Consider the following 25,022-nt stretch of genomic DNA (forward strand, 5'->3'; position numbering starts at 1 on the left):
AATTGCCAGCTTCTACTACTGATCCTGGCCTCAGGAAAGGAATCTAAAATGCGCCTCACGTATGGGGATCCACACCTAGTCTGCCTGCCAACCTTAATATCAAAGTGTATGTTTTTACCTCGCCACCGTTTAAAGCTCTATATGATTTTATTGCTGTATTTAAAAAGTAAGTAGATATTGGAACAGCATTACCCACCAGTTTGCTCCATCTATCCCACTATGTCTTGAGGCAGCATGAGCCTAGAGCTCCGAGAATCCCCAGACCTGCTGGGACTTTTAATACATAACGTTCTCCACTGGATTTTAAACTACTGCTGAAGTGGCCTTGAGCAAGGCACTTAAAGAAATGTGTCTCCATGTGCTCCACAAGCACCCGCTGCTGGCTAAACAGCCCAAAACAAACTGGTTTCCAGCTTGCTTTTCATTTTAATGTTTAGCTTATAAAGTTGTTCGCTTCCGACTTGGTGCTGCTGACTGCTTCTCTCTCCAGCATCTGTTCGTTAAAATGGGGAGAGGCCCTGCAGCCTCTCCCCATTTAAATCCCCATTTATGGTAAAACTGTGACTCCAACAGCTTGCTTACATTGTGAGTGTGAGTAAGCCAATAACAACAGGGTTTGCATCCTCACAGATCGACCTGTTGGTTCAAGTCAGGAAGAGCAGGGATATTGGATCTTGTGCTTTGGCTGTTAGATGCAAGTCTTTAGTTCAGAGGTGTTTCTGATATTACCTCTAACATTTTAAAATGAGCAAATTTGGGGGATTTCCCCAACCAATTTTCAAAATTTTAATAACAACTTTCTTTGGACCACCATCTCTGCAGAGGGAAAGTCCCATTTTCACTTCATCTGCTGGGAAAGCATCGATTTTCACACCGGCTACCTTTAAAACTGCGTTTTATAGAGTAATGCACTCACATACCATCAGAGATGCAGAGCCGAACGGTCCCTCTCCTCTTTGGTCTGGGGGATGCAGCACCCATGTTTTCCAAAAAGAAACGCGAGTTTTGACTGAGTGGATCATGTTCACAGGTCTTATGTTTTTGCATGCAGAGCTTTAATCTGCATTTGTGGATGGCACAGTGATCTGTGATTTCTGGAGGTATTCCTGAGCCCATGCACTGGTTTCCATCACAGACATGCATCATGCCTGTTTTTAATGCAGTGCTGCCTGCAGGGCCTGAAGATCACGGGCACCTTATATTGATTTTTGGGCTTGCCCCTTGCGCACAGAGATTTCTACAGATGCTCTGAATCTTCTGAATCTTCGGAACAATACTCTGTAACTCTTTCAAAATTTGTAGTTTGAGAGATAGATTGGTGAAGATCTGCACATTGATAAACTCTGCCATTGTTACATGCTTTTCTTTTTAAACCCAATCATGTCACTGACCTGTTTTTGCATGTAATTAATATAATTATAAGCAAAATGTTCCTGCAGCTGTTTCTTTTTAGCGCCGCTTTCTTTTCCAGTTTTTCCATCTTAACTTCTTTGTGCTGCTGACATTAAATTAAAAATGATTTTTCTCTTAAAATTGTAACATTTTTTAACTGTTGTATGGTATGGTTTTCCAAAGGCACAATGCTTTGTAGCCTCTGGCAAGCTCCTAAGCACCGTGAACCCTCCCTGACATGTTGATACTTTCACATTAGACCTGAAGGTCACCTGAATACTGCCCAGAAGCCTTATAATCTCCTTTAAATGCAATGAAACTGCACAATTGCAACACAAGGACCAAATGCCATTAAGCAAAACAAATCCTTGGCCTTTGCTCTCAACTCCGAACCCTTATGGTTTCAGTTAAGAAGGTGATTACAGCCTATGATGCATCAGGGTGTGCTTGTCTCATTTCAGCCTAACAACATCACAGGGCAGGTGGGTTTGAAGGGAAGCACGGACACAGATGGGCTTCCGATGTGAAACCCTATCGCTTTCCTCTATCACTTGATGTCCTATCAGACCCCGGGCCAAATTGAATCGAATTTTCTTCCTGTTGTTCTCCCATTAAGTGAAACATCTGCTCAATGTGTGTGTGAGTATCTGGGGAATGAGTGGTTTTCTAGTAAAGGGTAATTTTTTTTTGTTGTTTTTATCTGTCAGAATATTTTGTCTTATGTCAATTAATAAAAAAAACAGCCATTTCAGGGCAGGGCGAGACGCACTGTTTTACTTTGACTGTCATATCACTAACAATTTGCGCCGACACATGATTGAGGGGAAAAATAGGCGATGATTCTAGTGACAATACTGCTGATTCATCCTGCTGGATGGGTTGATCAAAAATAAACTTTTTGGTGTTTAAGATTAACTTTGAAAAAATCCCCAAATGTTTTGTATTTCCCCCAGAAGCGAACGCAGGAAAGCAATTTTGTCACTAATCTCACAAGACGAAAGAGCTTTAGCCTTTTAGCTACTAAAACTAAATTCACTGGGTTGAACAGAGCCTTAGGCATAGCTCGTGGTGGTGAAAAAAAATCTGTGAAGCAAAATATCTCGAATACAAAAAAAAGCAGTGCATACCATATATTCCTCAGCGTATGTTGTTATTGCGCAAACAAAACCTTTTCAGCCTAATCCACTCAAACACAACCGCCTCCTCCACTTCAGCCAGGTGTGCTGCATCCTGTAGGTATGCAGAATATGAAAGTGGGTTTCGTGCCAATGTTTCATTTCCTGAAGAGCTGACTAAAGCGAAAAAAAGCCCCATTCTGTAGATAAATAAAACACTTAACTGTGTTTCCCGCTGCCCATACAAAAGCTGTCAAACATAAAAGCAGTCAGCCAAGTCAAGGGGAAATACACAGAGACGACGTTATGAGGAGGGCAGACATTTGATCTTGAGAGAGAGAAGTGCATAAATGTCTCTTCAAGTAAAAGGTCGGGAGAAATTGTTGAGAAGGATTAGAGAGAGATGGAGCATCCTTACAGCATTACTAATGTTCCAGCTCGAAGGGTTTCCCTATCGATCTTCATTTTAACCCTCATTCCCTCCCTTCTTTTACTCAGCTGTGAGCCTTACTGTACTGCTGTTATTTGGATTGGTGAAATAATACCTTTCAACTCACTCAGCTATAAGACTCGAGCAATGCTCCACAGTCTGCACCACATTTCAGTTTGCAGTTGCTCTTAAAAACTCAATTTCCGCTAAAACGTCCACGCAAACGTCCCGTAATGTAAAAAGGTTCGCGTTACCATTCATTTAGCAATGAATGCAACCTAAAGTGCAGATGAAAAGATGTGCAAGCTGGGGGATTGAAGGCTATATTAGCACTTGAAACACTCGTGGTGTTAGTCCTATTTTTGCCCCTCTCTAAGGAATGTCTATTCCAATCTCAGTCAGATTCAGATAACCTTTACCAAAAGACTGCAGCCAGATTATATCGAACACACTCGAAGCGTGTGTGGCTTCATATTTCACCAGCTTTCATCTATATGCATACAGAAATCACATTCATGCTTCAATCTCGCTGGGGAAGGTTTGCTCTGTCTGAGCGTTTGCATGAAGTCAGATCACTCTGGTGATTTAGAGTAAAGCCGAGTAAATCAGTCATTCTACGGGCTGTTTGTCATATATTTCACTGTGTTACATGTTCCCCGAGGCGTGCACGCATGCCTACCATATTTCCATCAGATTAAAACTACTCTAAGATGCGAATGGCCGTGTCGGTAATCACATCATGTGCCGCCGACACTGAAATGAAACAGAAGCATGGTTATGAAGGTCAGTTATGGCCCACGCTGCAGCGCGCATGCTATTTGGCTCCACGGGGGTTAAAACATCAAATGTCCACCAGTAGCACAGTAAAAAAATGAAAATGTACCGTAGAGGAGCCGTTTGGTCCAACGGTTTTATTTGAGCGTTTTCTCATTTATCACAGTTATGGGCGAGGACGTTGTGGGTTATGGGCAGAGATTTGAAAAGATAAATAGGCTACAATGCTGCCAACTCCACAAAAAACACAAACAACAATCCCAACAAAAACCTATCGACTGCCAGGAAATGGATCGAAATCTACATCTCTTCGAAATCAATCTTCAAACAGCCAGGAAGTAGCTTTCAAAACGCTCTTTTATCCATTTCAAACCTTCAGACCTTTCGCTACTGCGGATGTCACGATGAATGCAGTGAATAATATTAAGGGTAACAATATAAGTACATTTACAGGTACTTTAATTACTGCTCTTGGCAAACAGGTTTTTAATTTCAATATGATGCCCTCATTTTTGGCAACTTTAATCATATCGACAGCACTCTGGGCGCCCTTTCCTCGTATTGTAAAACACATGTAAAAAACCTCGATGTCTACATTGATGGTTCTTTTACCTTTTTCTTACTTGCAGATTGGACTACTGCAATTCATTGTATTATGGTCTAGATCAGGCCACCATCCATCGTCTTCAGATGGTTCAAAATGCAGCTGCTCGCCTGCTAACTGGTACCAAACGGAGAGAGCATATAACCCCAGTTTTAGCTTCTTTACACTGGCTTCCTGTCTCCTATAGGATCCAATTTAAACTTCCACTTTTTGTTTTTAAGTCACTTAATGCCCGAGCCCCTCCTTACCTGTCTGAGCTCCTCTCTGCCTATGCTCCAGGAAAAACCACGAGGTCTAGCTCAAAACTAATGCTGTCCATCCCACGGACTAACCTCAAATCCCGTGGTGATAGATCCTTCTCTGTGGCAGGTCCCAGACTTTGGAATAGTCTCCCCTTAAATATTAGATCTGCACAAACACTTGAGCAATTTAAATCATTACTAAAGACACATTTCTATGCCCCGGCTTTTAACACACTATGACCCAAGCATTTTGGTCTTATTTGAATTAGTTTAGTTATTGTTTTAATTCTTTTATTGTCCTATTATTGTTTTTTATTGTTATTATTGTATTACATTGTTGCTTTTTAATACCATTTTTTATATTGTTAAGCACTTTGTGCAGCATCGGCTGTTTGAAATGTGCTATATAAATAAATTTGACCTTGACCTTATACCCTTTTTTTAAAGTCAACCTCCTCATGCTGGGCCTCTATGTTCTGCATTCAGATTAAATGCCAGGCTGCTGACATCACACTACATGTGGCACTTGCTCTCACTTTTGATTGGCTAACCCAGAGGAGTTAGTCTATACTAGTTCTCCTTGAGACATCACAAACTTTCATTATGCTTCTTACAGTCACCTCCCGAGGTGTAGCCTTCACTCTCATCTAAGCCTGATCCCAATTAAATCTGTAAAAAATTATCTTTATTTGTCTCAGATAATCATCTTTTAAGACAGCAGTAAGATCCAATGAAAACTTGACCGGTTTATAAATGAGCCTGCTCAACATCAGGAATTTGTCTCACTGATCAAATTCAAGTCTCAGCTCTGTCAACTCTGCGTATTTTACCTTCTGCTTTTCCAGTGTGTCTACAGATATACTCAAACCAGGATGGAACAATTTGTCTTCGACTAATTTATTCCCCCATTTCTCCCGAGGTGGGTAAATCATCTGCTTCTGAATGTGAATACAATCGGAGAGATTGCGATCAACTTCAGATGGTAGAGGCCAAGCTACAATACACAGCCCGCCACGTCAACAACCCGTGCGGCACAAGAAGAGCTGTATCTCCTAATGAAGCTGAAATCACCAGTTGTGGCAAGCACAGCCCGCCTGTCTGCACTCTGCTGGAGGTGCAGCATCAGAGGTGGTGACACCAACAGACTGAAAACACCGATCGGCAAGGCCGGCTCTGTGACTGCCTGTTAAAACTTGAAGCTGTGGTGCAGAGGAGGTGGCTGAACAAACTGTTATCCAACACAGATCATCCTGAGCACCCTCTGCATCACTTCCTGGACAGGCAGCTTAGCACTTTCTCTAACAGACAGATGCAGGATACCGGAAATCTTTCAGACCTTATGCAATAACTCTTTATAAAGCAACACATCTGTCTGTCTATCAGAGTAACATCTGTTAACAGTTTATAACAACTCTGCAAACTCGCAACATTTAACACACACAACACTTTATCACACTGCACTGTTTACTGCACCTCACACTGTGAGGCCACTTTACTCTGACGTTATCGGCTTTGCACATCAACTGATGAAAAGTCTAATTAGCAGTTCTGAGTTTTTAACTTTGGCTGTGGGATCTAGTTTTATCACTAGTTCAATCCTTTCCTTTAGATAAGTAATAAAGGACAAGCTTCAATGTGATGATAGCAAAGGGACAGTAAAGATGGAATATTTGATCTGTTAGTGTCTCAGTAATCTTGGCTGATAAGAGCAGTGTGTTTCCAAATGAAATGCATAGTGCAGATTTAATGAGGCCTAATTTGCAGATTAAAAACGAAGAACATGTAACTACTGTGACACCATCAGTTGAAAATAGAGCATTTCATCATGGATCTTTTATACGCGCCCATAAAATGATCCATAATTTATATTACGAGTCACCCTCACGGTCCAGGAGGCTGTTTGGATAAAGTAACAACTAAGCTGAGATACGACGTGGTGCTGCTAAGAATCATTTAGTCGTGTCGCTCTCCCTGCTGAGCAGAGCGGATACAACTGTTTGACATCGAATATTTACTAACCAATTAGTCAAATGCTGAAGTTTAATTGCAGAGTAACAGATGACACATTTTGTCTTAAAAAAATTAAATACCATAACCCGCATGGTTTTGTTACTTGCTGCTTGTCTTGATGACGAGTACTAGCGTATGTTGTGCCAGAGTAAAAGCAATATCTGTCAGTGATGATGTGAGGCTTTGCAGAATTTTTAGTGCACATAATATTCCATGTGCACACTAACAAAGAAAAGAAGTCTTTTAAAGACACAAATACGTTAATGTGTTAAGCGAAGGCATGTTGACAGAATGTAGTTCATGTTAAAGATGTGGATGATGCAGAAAGCTATGGGTACATTCCTTCAGCTAACTCCAAGAACTTACTAGAATAAAGTTAGCAAGAAATAAAAAGTACATTTATAAAAAAATAAATAAATCCAAAACAAACAAAAAAAGTAAGAAATTAAATTTAGAAAAATAGGTTAAAGAATAAAGAATGAATTCAATGTGCAGAATCCAAATTACTGACTGAACCTGTGTAGGCTAAAGCTTATTATTACACTGACACTTTATATATATTTAGGCATTGGCATTTATATATTCCAAATGCCAACCAAGCTGCAGTAACACTTTGCTGAAGACGTTTCACTAAAACGAACAAGAGACTTATTAAAAAGAATCATTAAACTAGGACAAAAGCAAATGCTTCAAAAACAATGGTAATCATTCCCTCTTTTGATATTTGTTTACCACCTGATTTCTGAACATTTTAAAATGCACACAGTCAATGACACAATGTTAAATCCTCATCACAGTCACGCCACAACTTAACCCCCCCCCCGACACACACATTTTGTTTTTGTACATTTTTGTTCCTTCACACAAACCTCTGAGTTCAACGTTTGTCTCTAATTTCAAACAACCTCCGAACCCCTTATAATTGTACCATATAAACTGGATTAATGTTTGCTTTGTATGCGTTTCCCCATATCTCCATGTATGGAAGCTCACGTATATCATGTAGGACGTGTATGGAACTATAAGGGGACAAATTAGTAACTAATAACCCTATTTAGTAACTTTTAATTTGAAATGTCTTCAATTTTATATAATATTGCAATGGTTTATATGAGAACTTCAAACATGATTTACAGTCAATTATCACTCTCTCAGTGTAATCCATGATCATTTTGATTTTATTTTTCATTTGCAAGTTACTGAATATTATGAATTGCAATATCAATAACATGAGCTATTGCAGGGACCTGCACTGTTGGATTACAGTAGAATGTAAATAACTCAGAGATGTCAAAGTATGAATGTTTGCAACATTAGTGGCTCGTTAACACAAAGCTAGCATAAGCTCTCCAACAGAATCCATGACACAGGGTGCTCTGAGAAAGTTAAATCTAATGCTTTTAGCTAGCCACAGGCATTTTGATATCCTTTCACACCCTCCTCTGTAGCACCTTAAAAACACACTGTGTAGCTACATTTGTTCCTTTCAGTGCTGTATGACAATCTGTTAGGACACATTTGTTACAATATCCATGACGTTGACTATAATTGTCAGTGCCGTATTAGGGTTCCCCCCCGATACCTGTTAATTGTTGGGGGGGGTTTTCAGTCAAAGGATAATTGAAAAATTCAAACCAATGTAACATGATACAGCTCAACATACAGTAGCTCACATCGTAATGACTTTGCAACTAAATTGAATACAGTGACTAATCTGTTCAGGGACCTGGCTGACTGTGGATGGAAAACCAGTAATGAGATAATGGATGAGAGGTTAGACACTTCTTTTTTTCAATTCATTATTATTTTGGAAGGAGGGAGTCATGATTTTTGGGGGGTTTCCAATGAAATTTTTTAAACCATAGTTTGAAGCAGTTTCTCACACTGAGCAGTTAGATTGCCAAACCACGGTGTGACAGCTAGTCGTGACACTCTCAACGGCACTGCAATAAAAGTTCACAAGAGTTTGGTACTCATGCCAGAAATCTCGAAATGCCTCAAAGATGATCTCTGCTGTGCCTTCTTGAGGAATGTGAGAGTTTTAAACAAAGAAATCTAACACTGTCCACAATTTTCAACAGAAGATGCACTGATGGAATAAGGAATTTCTGTTGTTAAGGTCGTCTCATCACAGCAAAAAACCCCACCGTGAGTATTATTTTATTCCTATCCCTCACGGTCTGGTTTCTGTCGATTAGGAAGTCAGATTCCTAGTTAAAAAGACCTCTGAGTTTCAGCATCAGTTTGGATGGTGCAATGGCAGGTAACAAAGAAGCATGCAAAGCAAGAGAGATATTATTATCTGCACATCAACTGCCCAGCAAGCTTCCATCGTGAAACGGACGCAAGTTACAGATATAAGAAACAAATATCCGACTAGGCAACCAAAATAGAGTGAATAATACACAAAAATCTGAAACTCTATTCAGTTTATCACAGTTTTTGTGTAACCAAGTAAAAATTCAAATCAGTCATGCAAGAACTTCAGAAATGCACAGATTCCAAACATTATACAGCTTTAGTTCTTGTTTGATCTCTTCTTGCTTTGCCTTCTTGTCTGCTTCGTGTTTCTCCTCAGTACTGGTGGTGGTCTCTGTTCTAGGCATGCTTATCTTGACACTCACACTGTTTTCTGAATACATTAGGGAAGCCAAACAGTGTAAAAAGGAAGCTTTTAAATTCAAATTCAGCCGGCGTGGGACTCGGCAGTAACCTCGGCAAGTATGGCGAAGCGCAACATCTGTGTGAAAAGTTGAGAGGAAAACAGAGGCTGAGGGCAAAGAGGTGCCCTCCAACCAGATTCACGCACTAGAGCTGACCCATGAAGCTGCAGATGTTTATTATGTGCGGAAAGTGTGAACCTTGTTTCACTGCAGCTTCCAACATGGCCCCAGCCTTCTGTTTCCCCGCCGCCAAATGGGGCCTCGTAGGCACAACCACTGCATGCATTAGTAGTGTATTGATGAAAGGATGCAAATGCCTCATGGCATGTGCCTCAATACGATCCGAGGCTGACGCAATCTATATGGCTCTAGACAACAGGGTTTCCCATGGGGGATACTCTGTGTGAGGTAAGCTGAGACTCATAATATTATACAGCAGCTGTTACAAATGGATTTCCTCCACAAAAGGAATTGTGCAAATGGATTTACTCTGTTATTTGATGCATTCCATTCAACATTTTCCTGCTAGTTTTATCTCAAATCAGTTACTGTGAAGATACAGATCACAATGTGCTTTTGTTGCCATGATAATCTGCATTCCTCTATATCCCATATATCAGCACATCTAGAGGTTTAGCATCTATGCAAGTTAACCATTTCTAGTTCAATTAATGTATATTTTTTCAATGTTTTCACTATTTTGTTGCTTGTTTTTACTCTCCTGCAGAATCCTGTCCTGCAGATGCAACAGCCTAATTTCCCCATGGTGGTCAATAAACCTCCATCTTTTTGTTTCTTTATGGAGTATTATAGACATTTTAATCTAAAACGATGACATATTTTTAAATGAGCAGGCCCAGCTTCTGAAATAAGCTACATATCTATGAACATAAAAGAATGGGAAAAGGTCCTAAATGATTTGAATGAAAGAAAATATATCAAGTTGCAGCCATAAAAACAAGAGCGTGACTTGCATTTTACTGAGTATACCTCCATCTTATGGCATCACTTTGACCGATATGTCAATGGCCAAGCCCCGAGGAGTGACACTACTACGCTGAGGCATGCAATTGGCCGAGACAAGACTCCCCTCATATTATTTGGCATATCAATCCCAGAGCAAAGTTCGCTTTCTGTTGACGGATGCTTCTTCAAAAAGTCTCAGCTCTGTATCTCCGATTTCATCCTACTCCCTGGCAAAGCCTTTCAGACTTTCAGTGTAATCACAGTGAGTCTAATTAATGTTACATTATGCTGATTTGGAGGCTATACATTGGCGGTCTTTCAATGTATTTTACCAGATTCAGCAGCACAGCTCTAATTGCAGCCCTTTGGGGATAATAAAGCTTGGCTGCACATTGTAACAGGATCCACCTCTAGAAGAAAGATACTTTTAACTACCGTATTTGTTTTCACCCTTCTGGTGTTAGCCACTTATATGTCATGGAAAGACTAAATGCAAGCAACATTCATTTTAAAGAAGAAATTACAAAAAAGAAAAAAAGAGTGGCCATGAAAAGCACACTCAGCGTTTCTGCTGTCGCCATCTTGGTAGCAAGGAAGGAAGGGTGGGTCTGACTGTTAAACTGCATGCTCATTGGCTGAAAGTCTTTGCGACCACAGCTATCACCATCTGATGGCCTTCAGATAGAATGCAGGTTTAAGGCACTTTAAATTGGCTTCGTTTCTCCCATGTTTTATGTTAAAAATTAAGTACACCCCATGATTCAGTTGCTTAAACAACACCTTGAGCAGCAATAACATGAACTGATTGTTTTCAAGGAATATCAGTTCACTATATAACTGTGGAGGAATTATCCCACTCTTCATTCCATTATGCACAGCTCTTGTAAGGTCCCACCGCAGCATTTCAGTCAGATTGGGGTTGCAGCTTGACTGGGCCACTGCACCATCTTCTTTTTTTTCAGCCATTCTGTTGTAGATATTCTGCTGTGCTTGTGATCATTGTTCTGTTGCATGACCCAGTTTCAGCCAAGTGTTAGCACTTGGAGAGAGCACTTCAATTTTGACTCAGAATACTTTGGTATATAGTGGAATTCATGGTCGACTAAGTGACTGCAAAACAAGCACAAATAATCACCCCTCCATCACCGTGCTTCACAGTTGGTATGAGCCGTTTCACAGGTTCTGCTTGCTCTTCTCTAAATGTGGCCAAACATCTAGACTTTGGACTCTCTGGTGGAAGACCAAAGGAAATGATTGCAGAAGTCTTGTGAATTCTTTAGATGGAACTTTGCAAACCTAAGTTGTGCTGTCATGTTCTTAGAGAGCACAGAGCTCTGTCTGGAAACTCTTCCAAACCACCCACACTTGTTTAGTGTTTTTCTAAGTGTATTCTCATGAAGTTTAACATGCTAACTGAGTTTGAGACACTTGGGTTTTTTGCAGTTTTTCTGAGCATTTCATGGTCTGACCACTGGGTGAATTCACTGGGTCCTCCTGGAAAGATTGTGGCATTGTGTCAACACACACCTGAATACTCCAGAACAGAAAACGGTAAAAAAAAACAACCCTCTGCTTTCATAGAGGTGCTGACACTTTGAAAGCATTTGGGCAGCAGTATTACTGTAGACCAGGGGTGGGCAACTCCAGGCCTTGAGGGCCGGTGTCCTGCAGGTTTTAGATGTGTCCTTGATCCAACACAGCTGATTTAAATGGCTAAATTACCTCCTCAGCATGTCCTGAAGTTCTCCAGAGGCCTGGGAATGAACTAATTATGTGATTCAGATGTGTTGACCCAGAGTGAGAGCTAAAACCTGCAGGACACCGTCGCTTCAGGCCTGGAGTTGCCCACCCCTGCTGTAGAGTGTAGTTTACTAACATTTACTAACACAGTGGTTACAAAACTTTATGGATTAATACAGACGGTTTTAACAGGAGTCGTTGGCTTTGTTCTAACAAAACATACAATATAAATCGGTCATTATCCTTAATTTATTTCAGATAATAATCTAATAAAACGACTGTTCTGAAACCTGAGAAGAATGCAGACCAGAACAACCAGAAACCTAAAGAATAGTTAATCATCATGAACGTCTTATCTTGGTTGTCAGTTTTATCTGTTATACTTCCATCTCAGTTGGCATTCACAAAGTGACAGCTGAGACGCAACGTCTGCTGGGACTAAAAAATCATACGCTGTCAGATAAACTGTAAACAAGTCAACAGTTTAGCCAGAATATATCAACCGCAGTCTGAGCCGCATGTTAGCATTTGTCAGCACAAATGTGGCAAAGATATTAGATCAAAGAATTTCTCTGCAAGTGTGATGGATGTTTACACATGCAGATTAAGTAATATTTTTAAAGTTTGTCATTTTGTGTGTTTTTCAATACGTTCAATAAACCTAATACCTTATGTCTAACGTGAGGTTTTCTTTATGTTTGACTACTTGTGTTTCTTTCCCATCTGTCGGTGTCATTTTATGTAACCATATTTGCTCGATTTTAAGACTTGGAATGCAAACTTTAATAACCCTGAAGTATCTTTGTATATTATTTAAGGGTCACCGCTAAAGCTGTGAGATGTACATTTAAACGTCTCATAGCAAATATATGAAAAAAGCACCTCGGTTATAATTGGAACATTCGACTGCTCCTTGCACTGCCGGTGATCTGATGGAATTATTTCTCAGGTAGTTAAACTAATTTTCTGTGAAGGACAGCTCAGTGGCTTGCTCCTCTGCCACACACAGCTACACCCCTATAGAGAGGTGCCTCTCCAATCACAAAAGAGCGCTTAATTATCAGGGGGGAAAAATAAGTGCTGACCACGTTGGCGAGATGACCTTTGCTTTTGGAAAGATCCACTGACAGATGCGTTTCATTCCCTTCACTTTGTTCTTGTTTCTTGGATGATTAAGAGCGGCTTTGGATTTGGATAATTTAGCGCTCATGGATATCAAATGAAAAGTAATAAATAAATAAATTAGGAAAACGATAACCTTGTCAAACGTTGACCAGACATGCCTGCTGGATTCTGGAGGATCCATTTGGTAAATTGATTTCAGACCTAATTTGTTTGACATTCGTGCCTTTGTGGATTAATTAGGTTGCAATGATGAGGTCACACAACTGTTGCCTTAAATTTTTAGTATAAATGAACTTTAATTTATGGGCGATCAGCTAAACCTTCCAAAGCTTTGTCTGATTATCTCATCATCCTTTTTTTCCCCCTCCAATGGCAAAATGAAAATGAGACCTCGTTTTGGCTCCTCGGGAAAAGCTGCGATGAGGAAATGAGATTGGTTTGCAGACATGCATGTTATTTGCCAACGGGCTGTAAGGCAACATCGGGGTGGATATTTCCTTCCCTGCTTTTGATTTTCCTGCCTCTGATCATTAAATTTCATTGCCGGTGGGGATACTCTTCATCCCTTCGCTGGTATGCATTTCATTTAGTCATGGTATTAACATTTCTGAAACCTTTGTTTGTTCAAGAAAGCTATTAGCGAGCCGGAATAGTTTAAACCACATCCTGCTTTACACCTGAGAGGCAGCAAGTGTGACTGCAATCATTTTGGCTTCTTGCTTGAGGCCCCTCCAAAGTGCTTGCTTTGAAAGGAAGATGGAGAGGGAGAGTCCTTGGGATCTTCCATTTGGGTTTTACCTCTGACTCTTACCTGAAGGTATGTATTGCTCGTGCTTCCGCTGGTTTTGAAAGCCGTATTTCATTTTCTTGTTGGCAAAATATTTTTGTTTGGAAGCCCTTGCGGCTTCTCTTCCCACTCTTTTAAGCTCTGCTCACACAGATGCACTCTGCATTTTAGCTCAAGGCCGTTTCAGGTTCATTGCGAGAGAAACATTCAAATGACCTCTTTAACAGGGGAACTTAGGTTATAAAAATAGTAACTGTCGAATACACCGATTTAAAATCTTTTTTTTTTCTTGCTTCACTTGAACTTTAGAGTCCATTTTTGTATTTTGTGCTGCATTTATGTAAATACTTGTTTTTGAATGGCAGCAAGAAGGAGACGAGTTGCCACGACTAGCAGACGAATCCTGCAAGTTTGTTAGTTATGCTTTTCAAATGAATGCAATTATCCTCGGTGTGTATAAACCATGTGATTGGGTGATTGGCCTAAGCAGAAATGCACAAGCTGCCATTAGTACCAGTGGGAGAGGCCTCCTTTCAGCTCGTCACACACGGACCTCTTGGCATTACTTAAAGACACTGGACAAACAAACCAGTCTCATCCTAAACCAAGCAGTGAGGGAGGTGAAAATCAAAGTGGGTAAGTTCAAACAAAGAGAAGTAAAGTAAGTGGGACACAAACCCATAACTTAATCAGGTCCCAATCAGGCCAAAATAGCAAAGAGAAATTAAAAGTGCATGCCATGAAAGAGTTCAGGTCTTAGGAGGATATTTCCTTTATTTTTTGTAATTTACTGGTTAAAAATAAGTTGTGCAATTTATTTATGTTTTTGAGCGGGGAATAAAAATCCCACTGATGATGTGGAGGTGTCAAAATCTCACAGAAACTCATTATTAATTATGATATACCAGGTATTAAGGGGTTAAATGACAGAGTCTACAACATGCCAGATGTGACTGCCACATTCTCTTATCCATTATCTGCTATCATACTTAGGAAAAGACTGACAGTAAGACAGTGGAAATGAGCGGAGACGTGGGTACTTAATCCCTAAAGGCCACAATTTTAAGATTAGTTTAAGATGCAATCAAGATGACATATGGTCAGATAGCAATTCTCCTATTTTAGCAGACCTTTTTGAGACAGCCACAAATGTCCGTTTCCATTCATGCCCACATATTTGTTCAAAGGGTACAAAGACACCTCAGTAGAGCCTCTAGTGTAAAATATATTCGCATGACATCAAATATCCTTTATTTTCGGGTCAAGAGGCTCTAACTAAATCAACACTGCTATTTCCCCCTCACAGGATACACACATGACATCTTGGTTTTACAGCTCATTCACTGCTTGCAATGCATTTCAAATAAAACAACAACAACAACAACAGCAGCAGCAGCCTTTGGTCTATTGTTGCAGAGGTCTATTGTATGGCAGGCCTTCATAGTGTCATGGCCACCCCCAAAGCCCTCTGAATGAAGAGCCTCGGTGCTCGAGGGAAGGAGAAAAGGATATCTTTGTTTCAGATTTCCTTCGTATCACTGTCACACAAGCACGCAGCTTTTACTTTTACTTTTACTTATGTTACTATGGTGATGGGTTACACAACTCTCTCCCAAATCACCATAACAACAAACTAGAAAAAGGGATGTTGAGAAGAAACACTTGCTGCACTTGGACAAGCAGTGGCCTAGGGTGCAAGAGCTTCATAGCGCCAAAGTGCAGTCTCTTCTCTGTGGTGGTAGATTAAAGAATTTGTAACACAAATGTTTAGTCATTAAGAGAAGAGACTGGAGGCTAAGACCACCAACACAAATCAAATCTGCTACTTTGATAAAACACTGGCAAAGAGCAAGAAAGTAAGCATCTTTGAAGAATTCTAAACAATTAAACAGAAATTGCAAGAACTGTAATGATGACACGCCTTAAGGACGATCTGAAACTAAATATTTGCAAGTTTAAATGTTGTAGAAACTCCACTTACTGAAAATACTATAATATGATGTAAGTACTATGAATGCAATAGACACCGCACCAGCAGTCGTCTATACACAGACGGTTCTGATACCAAGAGTCAGTTTCTGTATAGAGTTAGATCAGTAACTGTTTGGACATAATATACGTTCTGCTGCTAATCTGTGTTACATCGATGTCTCCATCCATCACAGCAGATTTCAAACTGAAGTGCAAACGTTCAGCTTTAATTTAAATGGTTTACCAAAGGCCATTTTTATACGTGGTCCTCTTTTCCCACGTCCTAACATCATTTTCAGTGTAAGACTTTCAGTACTAGGATGGAAAGACTTTGTAATTAATGACCGGCTGAAATTTAGAAACTTGCCCTGTTGCGTTAAGATCATTTGACTGATTTGAAGAATATCACTTTTCTTTGCCTTGAGAAACTCTTGGGTTGGTTTTGTAATTTCCCAGAGGAACCCACCCGAGGGATTAATAAAGTTTTATCTTATCTTATCTTATCTTGTAGTACACTTTTGGCCATTATCATCCATTTGCACTGTGAGCAGCCATACAAGCTAGGGCTGTGCGATATGACCAAAATCTCATATCCCGATATAAAACATCTATCGTCCGATAACGATATAAATCACAAAAATTTAACATTTTCTGTAAATTCTGTGAATCTCAGGTAGCTGAAGTGTTTCCAGCTGGGCGTCGTGTATCTGGAGTCGATTGCTTTACTGATGCATGAAGCTACACATTTTTAGACATAGGTTGTAACGGCCGCCGTTTTCTTGGCGGCGTGCTGCAGGGAAAAGCCTGTTCTAACGTTTGAGTCTAAGGTTTATTTTTTAGCACCTGACGGCTCTTTTTTACTTCTCTTCGGTAAATACTCTGCATACTATTTCATGCGATTCAGTTTATTTTGAAAAGTCTCAACAGGATCTTGAGCTTTATTGTGAAAGGTTTATGTGGAAAATAAACAAGCGGACACGTGATGGTTTTACCGCCGTTGTTGCTAACGACAACGCATAAAAACAGGCGCTTGTCCGTCTGTAGTGTGGTTATATTAAATATAAGAGAAAGAGAGAACTTTAATTAATATAACCACTACAGTGACCATCAAAACAGTGAAAAAATATTGCGACACCACGAAACAAACGATAGCGTAAAATGAAACGACAGACGTTTTTATATCGTCATCCGATATATATCGTTATATCGAACAGCCCAAATACACGCCCACACCATAACACTGGTTCTACCATGGTTGATGGTGAAGGGACAGATGATGATATATTCTTTCGATAATCTGTCCCCAGATTGTTTTTTCTTCAGAAACGGTGCAAATTTTCAGATATTCCCTGGATAATCAGATCCTCCTGCTCTTCAGTGTAACCAGCGGTTTTGATCGTGTTGTAAACTCTTTGCATTCAGTGTACATTCATGAAGACATCTCTTTTTTTACACTTTCACAGTGACAAGCCTACAAGCCTTGCTGCTCATTTCTGCTTTTGTTACTGACTGAAAGTCAAGCTTTGGCTGCTTTGATGGGTCAGCATACATTTAACTTTAATATCATTCTCGGTTAGTAGTTCTTCACTTGGAAGCTGCGTGTTAGCATCATGAATTGTGCATGAAAAAGGTCAGGGTGTTGTGTTTGCAAGTGCTCCGACAGCTTTAATGTTTGAAAGGATAGTTGTTTCTGGTCTGGAGATGGTTTGCACTTTATCTTCAGAATTACTTTTCAAAAAGATGCTTTTTCCCCCCTTCATGTGAAATTAAGTCAGCTGATAGTTGTGCAAGTTCTCAGGTAAAGAGCACATTTAATGATTGTTTTTCCCATCTGCCCATTGTAGAGATAACTAAACACCTTATGCAGTGCCACAATGGTTAAAGGTAAAAGATTTGTTTCAGAGGAATTGTATTCTTAAACATCACTTTCATAAAACCAAATCAAACCAAAATGATCTGCACGATCAGATAATAAAACAAGCTGTCACAAAAACCAACTTATGTTCAAGAGTATCTACAGAAAAACACTTCTGCTTCACTTCAAGTTTGTTGAAACTAAAGTGCAACAGATTAATAAAATACTGACAAGTCGCAAATTAGTCGAACACAACAGTTGTGTTCACTTACAGGAGACCCAACATGCTTATTCACAATAAGCCCTTTCCTTTTACCTTGTATCAGTTATTTTGTTTCATGCACACGTTCGTGGGATAGAAACGTTCCATTCATCCTGAGCACTGGATCCATACGAGACACGTGAAACCTCGAGTTTTTCATTACATTTATTTTTACACTTTGTCTTCGTCTAAATGGAGCTGAAAACTGCTATTTCTCATTTCTTTTTAAAAGCTTAAAAAGGGCATTCAGTGAAGACAAAGCCGATTTATTATGTGCATTAATATCACACACACTCTCCAAATCTGTAAACACTTTTGAATTCATCTGTTGTGACACTCTGAGTCTAGCAGAGATATCATCTGGATGCCATTTATTCCTCGTAGTGTTAAATACACAGCACCTCAGCAAAAATGATGAAAAACAAATAGTTTGCATGTTATTTTGAGTGTAAAGATTTAGTCTTTATCTAAAGACAAAACAGGAATTTGAGCTCTTTGCATGTAATTTATCTGTTTGTTCATTTCGATGGAGGCTTTGTCAGCTATTGATTTCCAGCACTTTTCATCAAAACGACAATGTCACTGCATTACTCTGTGAGATCAGAAAGCGTTCAAGGAAGGAGACAAATCATGAATAAACAAAGAAGCCAAACACCAATTTATGCAGATTGGATAATGAATTCAATAATGTGTGCAAAGATAAAGACAACAATAATTATTTAGGATAAATGACAACAGATCCATTGCCTTAATTAACAGTGATTGGCATGCTCTTTGACTTAATCTCTTTTCCATTAATGTGACTAAAACAGAGAGCAGTTAAATTCCTATCAGCAAGGTACAATGACAAGATGCACTCGGTCCCAGAAGTGTGAGAGTGGGACATCATAATAGTTTTAATGGGTCTAAAGGCTTTGCGTCGAAGTTGATTACTGGGTGTGGTGATGTGAAGAAAACAGTCAGAGAGGGAAAAATATCCATAAAATCTTTAGTGCAATTAAACAGATTGTTTTAAAGATTTTGAGGCCGAGAGAAAAAGGTGCTTTTCGTCTGGCTTGTACTGCAGAAAGAAGCAGAATTATAATTGTTTGCAGAACAGAGTTTAAAAAAAAAGAAAGATGAAATCATAATCAAATCTGCAGTAAATGAAACAGAATATCTTCTGTGTAAAAACAGGAGTTTTTTCTGGAATAGTGTTCAGATGCAACAGTCTGTAAACTCTGTCAAAATGAGAGAATGACATCAACGCTCTCAGTGCGTAGAATAAGATAATCAAATCTCACTAAATCCCGCGCCGAGCTTCTTCCAAATCATGGTTTGTTAGCAGAAACCACTAAATCAGAGATGGATAACTCATTTAGTAGGGTGAATCATGTATTTTCTGATGTGCTCTCCTCCTCTACTGGATTACCCCAGGGTTGTTGCCTCTCTCCCCTTCTGTTCATTCTGTACACAAATGAGTGTCGCAGCAATTTCACGAACAGACGCATCCTGAAGTTTGCTGACGAGACAGTAATCGTCAGTCTTCTAGTGGGGGACGAGTCAGGCCATGGACAGGTTGTAGATGATTTTGTGAATTGGTGTGATGAGTCCTTCCTTTCACTTAATGTGTCAAAAACTAAAGACATGATTATTGATTTTAGGAAGTCCTCTTATAGCTCATCACCTACTATCATTAAAACTGCCAATATTGGGATCGTTGAGAGTTATAAATATCTATCTGTGGTACTTGACCATAAACTGTGTTTTGAATCTCATGCTGATGCCACTACTAAAAAAGTTCAACAAAGACTGTTCTTTTAAAGGAAAATGAGATCTTTTAATGTGTCATCTGAGATGTGGTCTTTGTTTTATAGAAGTTTTATCGAATCTGTGATGTCTTTTTGTATTGTTGCCTGGTTTGGTAACCTGACGGTGAAGAATAAGAACCGGTTGGGACTTCTGGTAAAAACTGCTAGCAAAATTTCAGGGTGCTGGCAAGATGGACTTTTGGCCATTTACAATAGAAATGTGCTTAGAAAGGCTCATTCTATTATTAATTGTGTGAACCATCCACTTCACAGTGAGTTTGAGTTGTTGCCTTCCGGCCGCCGTTTTAGAGTACCTCTGAGGAGGACTAAAAGACTCCAGGTCTCTTTTATCCCTACTGCATCTTGTCTCCTTAATGGCAAATAATTGTCCTTGAACTTTCCATCATTATTATTGTTATTATTATCTTATAGTATTGTTCTGTTTATTTTTATCTTGCTGCTAAACTAATTTCCCCTTGTGGGACAATAAAGAAATTGAATTGAATTGAATTTTCCCAAGCAGCCACATGAGAAACTGGGACTGTTTTGGAGGGCCAATAGCTTATAAAGAGATAATCTTAATAATCTGTTAACACTAAGAAGAGCTGAGTTAACCTTATTGCTGTGGCCCCACAACATTCCCAGTTCCTCATGTGGCCACCTCGGGGAAAATGAATAACCCACCCTGCTCTAAACACTAGTTTCCCTTGTTAGCAAAAGCTTAAAACATCCACAGGCCCACCAATCAGAAGACGCAAACATGCTGCTTTTATCAGATTCTTCAGTATGTTATTATGTTGTTTGCCAGCTCCATATACTCATTTGCACCATAATTTGCTTTACATAACAACAGTACATTGATAGTTATTTATTTTTGACACATCATATTATTTTACGTAAATCTTATACTTATCTTCATTTATTTTGAGACAATTGCATGTATTTTCTTCTGTTTATTCTGCTATTGTTTGGCAATGAAGTATGCCGAGTGAGTCTTTTTGTGTCATTGTATGAGGTTGTAATGTGCAATTATGGATGATCAGTGTTTCATTTTGAATTCTTTCGTTATTTTCAAAGCTTCTAGTTGTATTTTTTGTGATTTTGCAGCTGTTTTCTAAGACATGGGAGAAAAAAGAGAAAGAGTGCAAGGACATAGTGGAGTTTGCTGCAAAAGAAAACCAACATTTATTATATGTTGGAAAATAAGACATTTAATTCAGTAACTATTAACATTTTCATTGATATTAAAGTGAACTTACCGAATCAGAATACAGGATTTTAAAAAATGCTTATTTTAAACAAAGTGTCAGAAGGCTTTTTGCCATTTTCTCAAAGCCCCAAAATCCTCATTCAAGTCTTTCCTGTATCTAGCAAGTGAAAATAAAAAAATAAATAAAATAAACAATAAAAGGTGAATCAAATAGACCATTACGGCAAGGCTGGGATGGTCAATTTGGTAAAGTAAATCCGTTGGGCATCTTTCCTCGCCTTTAGACAATAATTCTGATGGCAAAAGAACCAAACGGGACAGGCAAAAAAATAAAAAATAAAATAAAATAAAATAAAATAAAATAAAATAAATAAATAAAAAAGCCCCAAAATTCCTGAACCAACAGCAATCTAACAGTTTTACAGCCACTGCAACAAAAACAACGCCATAATGTAACAGATACCTCAAAACTACATCAACCCATGAAAACCAATAACATGTGACTTGATCAACAAACCAACAATCACATTTAAATCCCTTGCTCTTCGGCAGAACCTTGGGTCTACTTATGTGGATGCTGCGTTGACAACTACAACCCCCCTAAACATTGCTGCAGACCACCAACCTAACACCCTTCGACACTCCACAATGGCAGTGGTCTCCCACAGCAAGGTAATGTGGTTCATCACATAGTAAGAACTGCTCAGAAACCATTTGAAGAACAAAGGTGAGGTCCTGGCCTCCAACTCCTCAGATCCACACGTGTGTCAGTCTAGGTCCTAATAACAAACCCAGGACCACTGTCAATGTCCCAGTGCCAAACGTAGAACATCCCAATCCATGCATTTCCCAGTGGATCAGAGCTGCTTTGGCCTTAACAGGTGAACCTATACAATATTAGGTTTTATTGTTGTGCCTTATTGGTGTATGCTGAAATAGTCTCTGTAGAAAATGTGCTGCAATTATTCATATGGAAGGCTTTAAACCTTTATGCATTTGATTACGAATCAAAAATGTTCTTCATTTACTTTACAACACTAATCAGTATACTATTGACTTTATGTCAATATCAGTATAATGTAATAAAAAAGGATTTTTTAATTCTGATCCTAAATATGTGACACTCATTTGCATTGATTCTGTAATTATGAGATATTAACAACAATACATATGAACCAAAACATAAGACGGGAATGGTTTGTGAGCAGAAATGTGCCTCACATGAAAAAAAGCACCTTGATGTGGGCTTTTCTAGTCCCTTTGTGATTTTAGGTTTACTGTTTCCTGTCTTCAAATGGAGCATATAAAAGGAAACAATTCAAAGTCACTGACAAGACAAGATATCCTGATCCTTCTGTAGTGAATTGGCAGATAAAAGCAGCGGGATTAAATATTCACAAAACCCTGACACGTGAAGGCACATATTTTATTGATTGAAAGAACAATAGTCTCAGATTTTTGACTTTAAAAGCACTCAGGAACTTTACCCCGTTGAAGAACCACGGTGAATGCAGGAAACAACCATCCCTCCAGAGCCATTTTCCTGCTATGCTACAAAGGCGAAGGTTAACGCTTTGCTCATGTGGCTAATGGAAAGCGCCGGAGCTCACCGCTTAGAAGCATATATGGGGTAGCGCTTGCTGTCTGGGGAGATATTATGGCTGTGGGTTTGAAAAATGAATGGGAGGGTAAGGAGAATGTTTGTTTATGGATCAAATAGCCGAGACAAAAGGACTAGGTGGATGACAAAGAACGTTGCCAACGTAGAAGCTGGTTAAGTGGATGTTGTGAATGTCAGATTGAGCATTGTTCTCTAATGGCCCTTGAGAGGGAAGAAGTCTGTGCTTTTGTTTTCAGACCATTAAACGGGGCAGAGGCCTACTTGAGTTGCTTCGAAGGAGACTGCAAAGACACTAATGGTTACTTTGTAGGGAAAAAAGGCATCGGGGAATTCAGGTATAGAGTACAAGACTTGTGATCCAAGCATGAAACTGCTCTAAGTCACAATTTATTATGGAATAATATTACTTTTTTAGTACTAGGCCTATGTGATAGATGTTTGTGTTCTCCCAGCGCACTAGTTTCCTGCCAGAGTCCAAAGACTAAGCTAAGTGGTGATTCTGAATGAGCTAAAACCGCTACATCAAAAAGAGCTGGTTGAAGTGGCTTGGGCATCTCGCAAGCAAGCTTCCTGGGCAGCTCATTGGTGAGGTGAGTCCCACCCTGGAGGTCCCAGGGCAGACCCAGGATATGCTGGAGAGATTACATCTTTTGGCTAGCCTGGAAACACCTCTGCTGCTACCACAACCCAGTCCTAGATAAATGTAAAAAAAAATGTATGGATAGATGATGGATGGATGGATTAATGAATGGATGGATGGGTAAATGTCACAGTGTTTTGCTGCCTGATCTCTACTGGGATAGGCTGCAGTGCCATTGGAGGAATAAACTATTAAGTAACAAACTATTTGATATCAACAAAAAACAGACCCTATCTGAACCTCAACACGTGGCACTGGATGAAGATATTTCAAACCAAGTTGACAACACTCTGCCAAACACTGGTGCACCACTGTAAAAGCCAAGGCTAAAAAAAAAATGTCAAGGCTGCTGTTCCCAGAAATGTGTCCAGGTTGCCAGTTTATGCTTTCTATTCTAGATATGACGCCTCTCCTCTGTGCTGCAGTCAAAGGCATTGAATAAACACTGCTTGCAATTTTGTCAAAAGGATTACTCAGCCTACAGAGTGCACTATCACAACTCCCTCTCTGTCACGGTGATAAAACATGGGAATGGGAGATTAGCGGTGGCAGTGTTACTTGTCCTCAGCCATCTAAGAGAGCTGGCAAAAGGAAAGGAGACTGACAGAATAGCCAGACACAGTAAACACATCGAGGAATGGTTAAAGTGAGACCCGAGGATATCAGACCTCATCACACGACTGTAGCACCCACTTTTCATTTAACTGTGGCTTAAGACCTTTGTCCTTTTTACAGCCTGCGCTGAAATGCCAAAATGCAAATGAAGAATATCGTGCTGTAGTGATGTAAGTGTTATATATATTGGCAGTATGAAAGTCTGCCTGTCATTTCACCCCGATTGGGCTCTTATAAAATCAAATTAACCACTTATCTACCTCAGGGTTGCTGGTGGGCCAGAGCCCTTTGCAGCTGTTACAGGGCGGGAGGTGGGGTGCATCCTGCACAGGTTACCAGCCAATCACAAGACTAATGGCTCAGTCACAATCGAATGAAAATAGGATGTCAACCTCCTTTCAATTAGGAAAAAAATGTTGTTGCCCAGTGACTGAACTGAACGTTGAAGATGGCTGCCAACTTTGAGCGTTTGCAGACCAGCTCATTGCACACTGTCACAACACTTCTGTTTGTGTTGCAGTCTGCAACCACTGTGACTGCAGTGTAACATAAGGCCAGTTCATAATCACCAGTAAACCTAACAAGCACATCTTTGGACTGGAGAAAAGCAACGTCTAGCAATTCACCCTTTTGATCTGATGTAACAGTACTAACAACTGCACCAACATCTAGTATAGCTCAGCGCATGCCTCACTATTCCTATAGAAGGGACAAATAACAGAAACACAGAAAAAAATATCAGGTATGGTCACCTGATAGTGACTGGATTAAAAACAAAACGTTATTATGATGTTTTTCCAGTTCACTTGTTATCTGAATGTGTTGAAGCATTTTAGATTTCAGCAGACAAGCATTATACTGATATTTTTGTTAAGAAATTGTATAATAACAATGATAACAATCAAATTAAATGATACTACTGTTGATTCTTGATCAATTTTCTGCATTGGAAAAAGTAGACCCGCACAGGTTTTAATCACCACAATTATTGTATTTGCGAGTCTGAAAATCAAAGAAAAAAAGGTTTGCATGTGACTCAGATGTGCTACAGCTCTGTTGCTACTGGTTTGATGTAACTGTTGTTGCAACGTGCTGCATGCCAGCACAGATTAAAGAAACAGATATGCTCAAAACAGTCTTATTACCACATTGGAGTTTCCATTAGCTCATTAATTTTCAGTACCTGTATATGAGACAATGGTAAATGGCC

The 25,022-nt window shown here is 39.5% G+C and overlaps 1 protein-coding gene across 2 annotated transcripts in view; it reads right to left on the reverse strand.

Annotated features, from left to right (window-relative positions):
* Positions 1-25,022, reverse strand: part of tmem132e (transmembrane protein 132E) — a 437,959-nt gene that overhangs the window by 140,675 nt on the left and 272,262 nt on the right. The gene's annotated exons all lie outside the window — the stretch shown is intronic.

Source organism: Neolamprologus brichardi, chromosome 10 (genome assembly GCF_056152115.1).
Source record: "Neolamprologus brichardi isolate AB-2024 chromosome 10, ASM5615211v1, whole genome shotgun sequence".
Lineage (NCBI taxonomy): Eukaryota > Metazoa > Chordata > Actinopteri > Cichliformes > Cichlidae > Neolamprologus > Neolamprologus brichardi.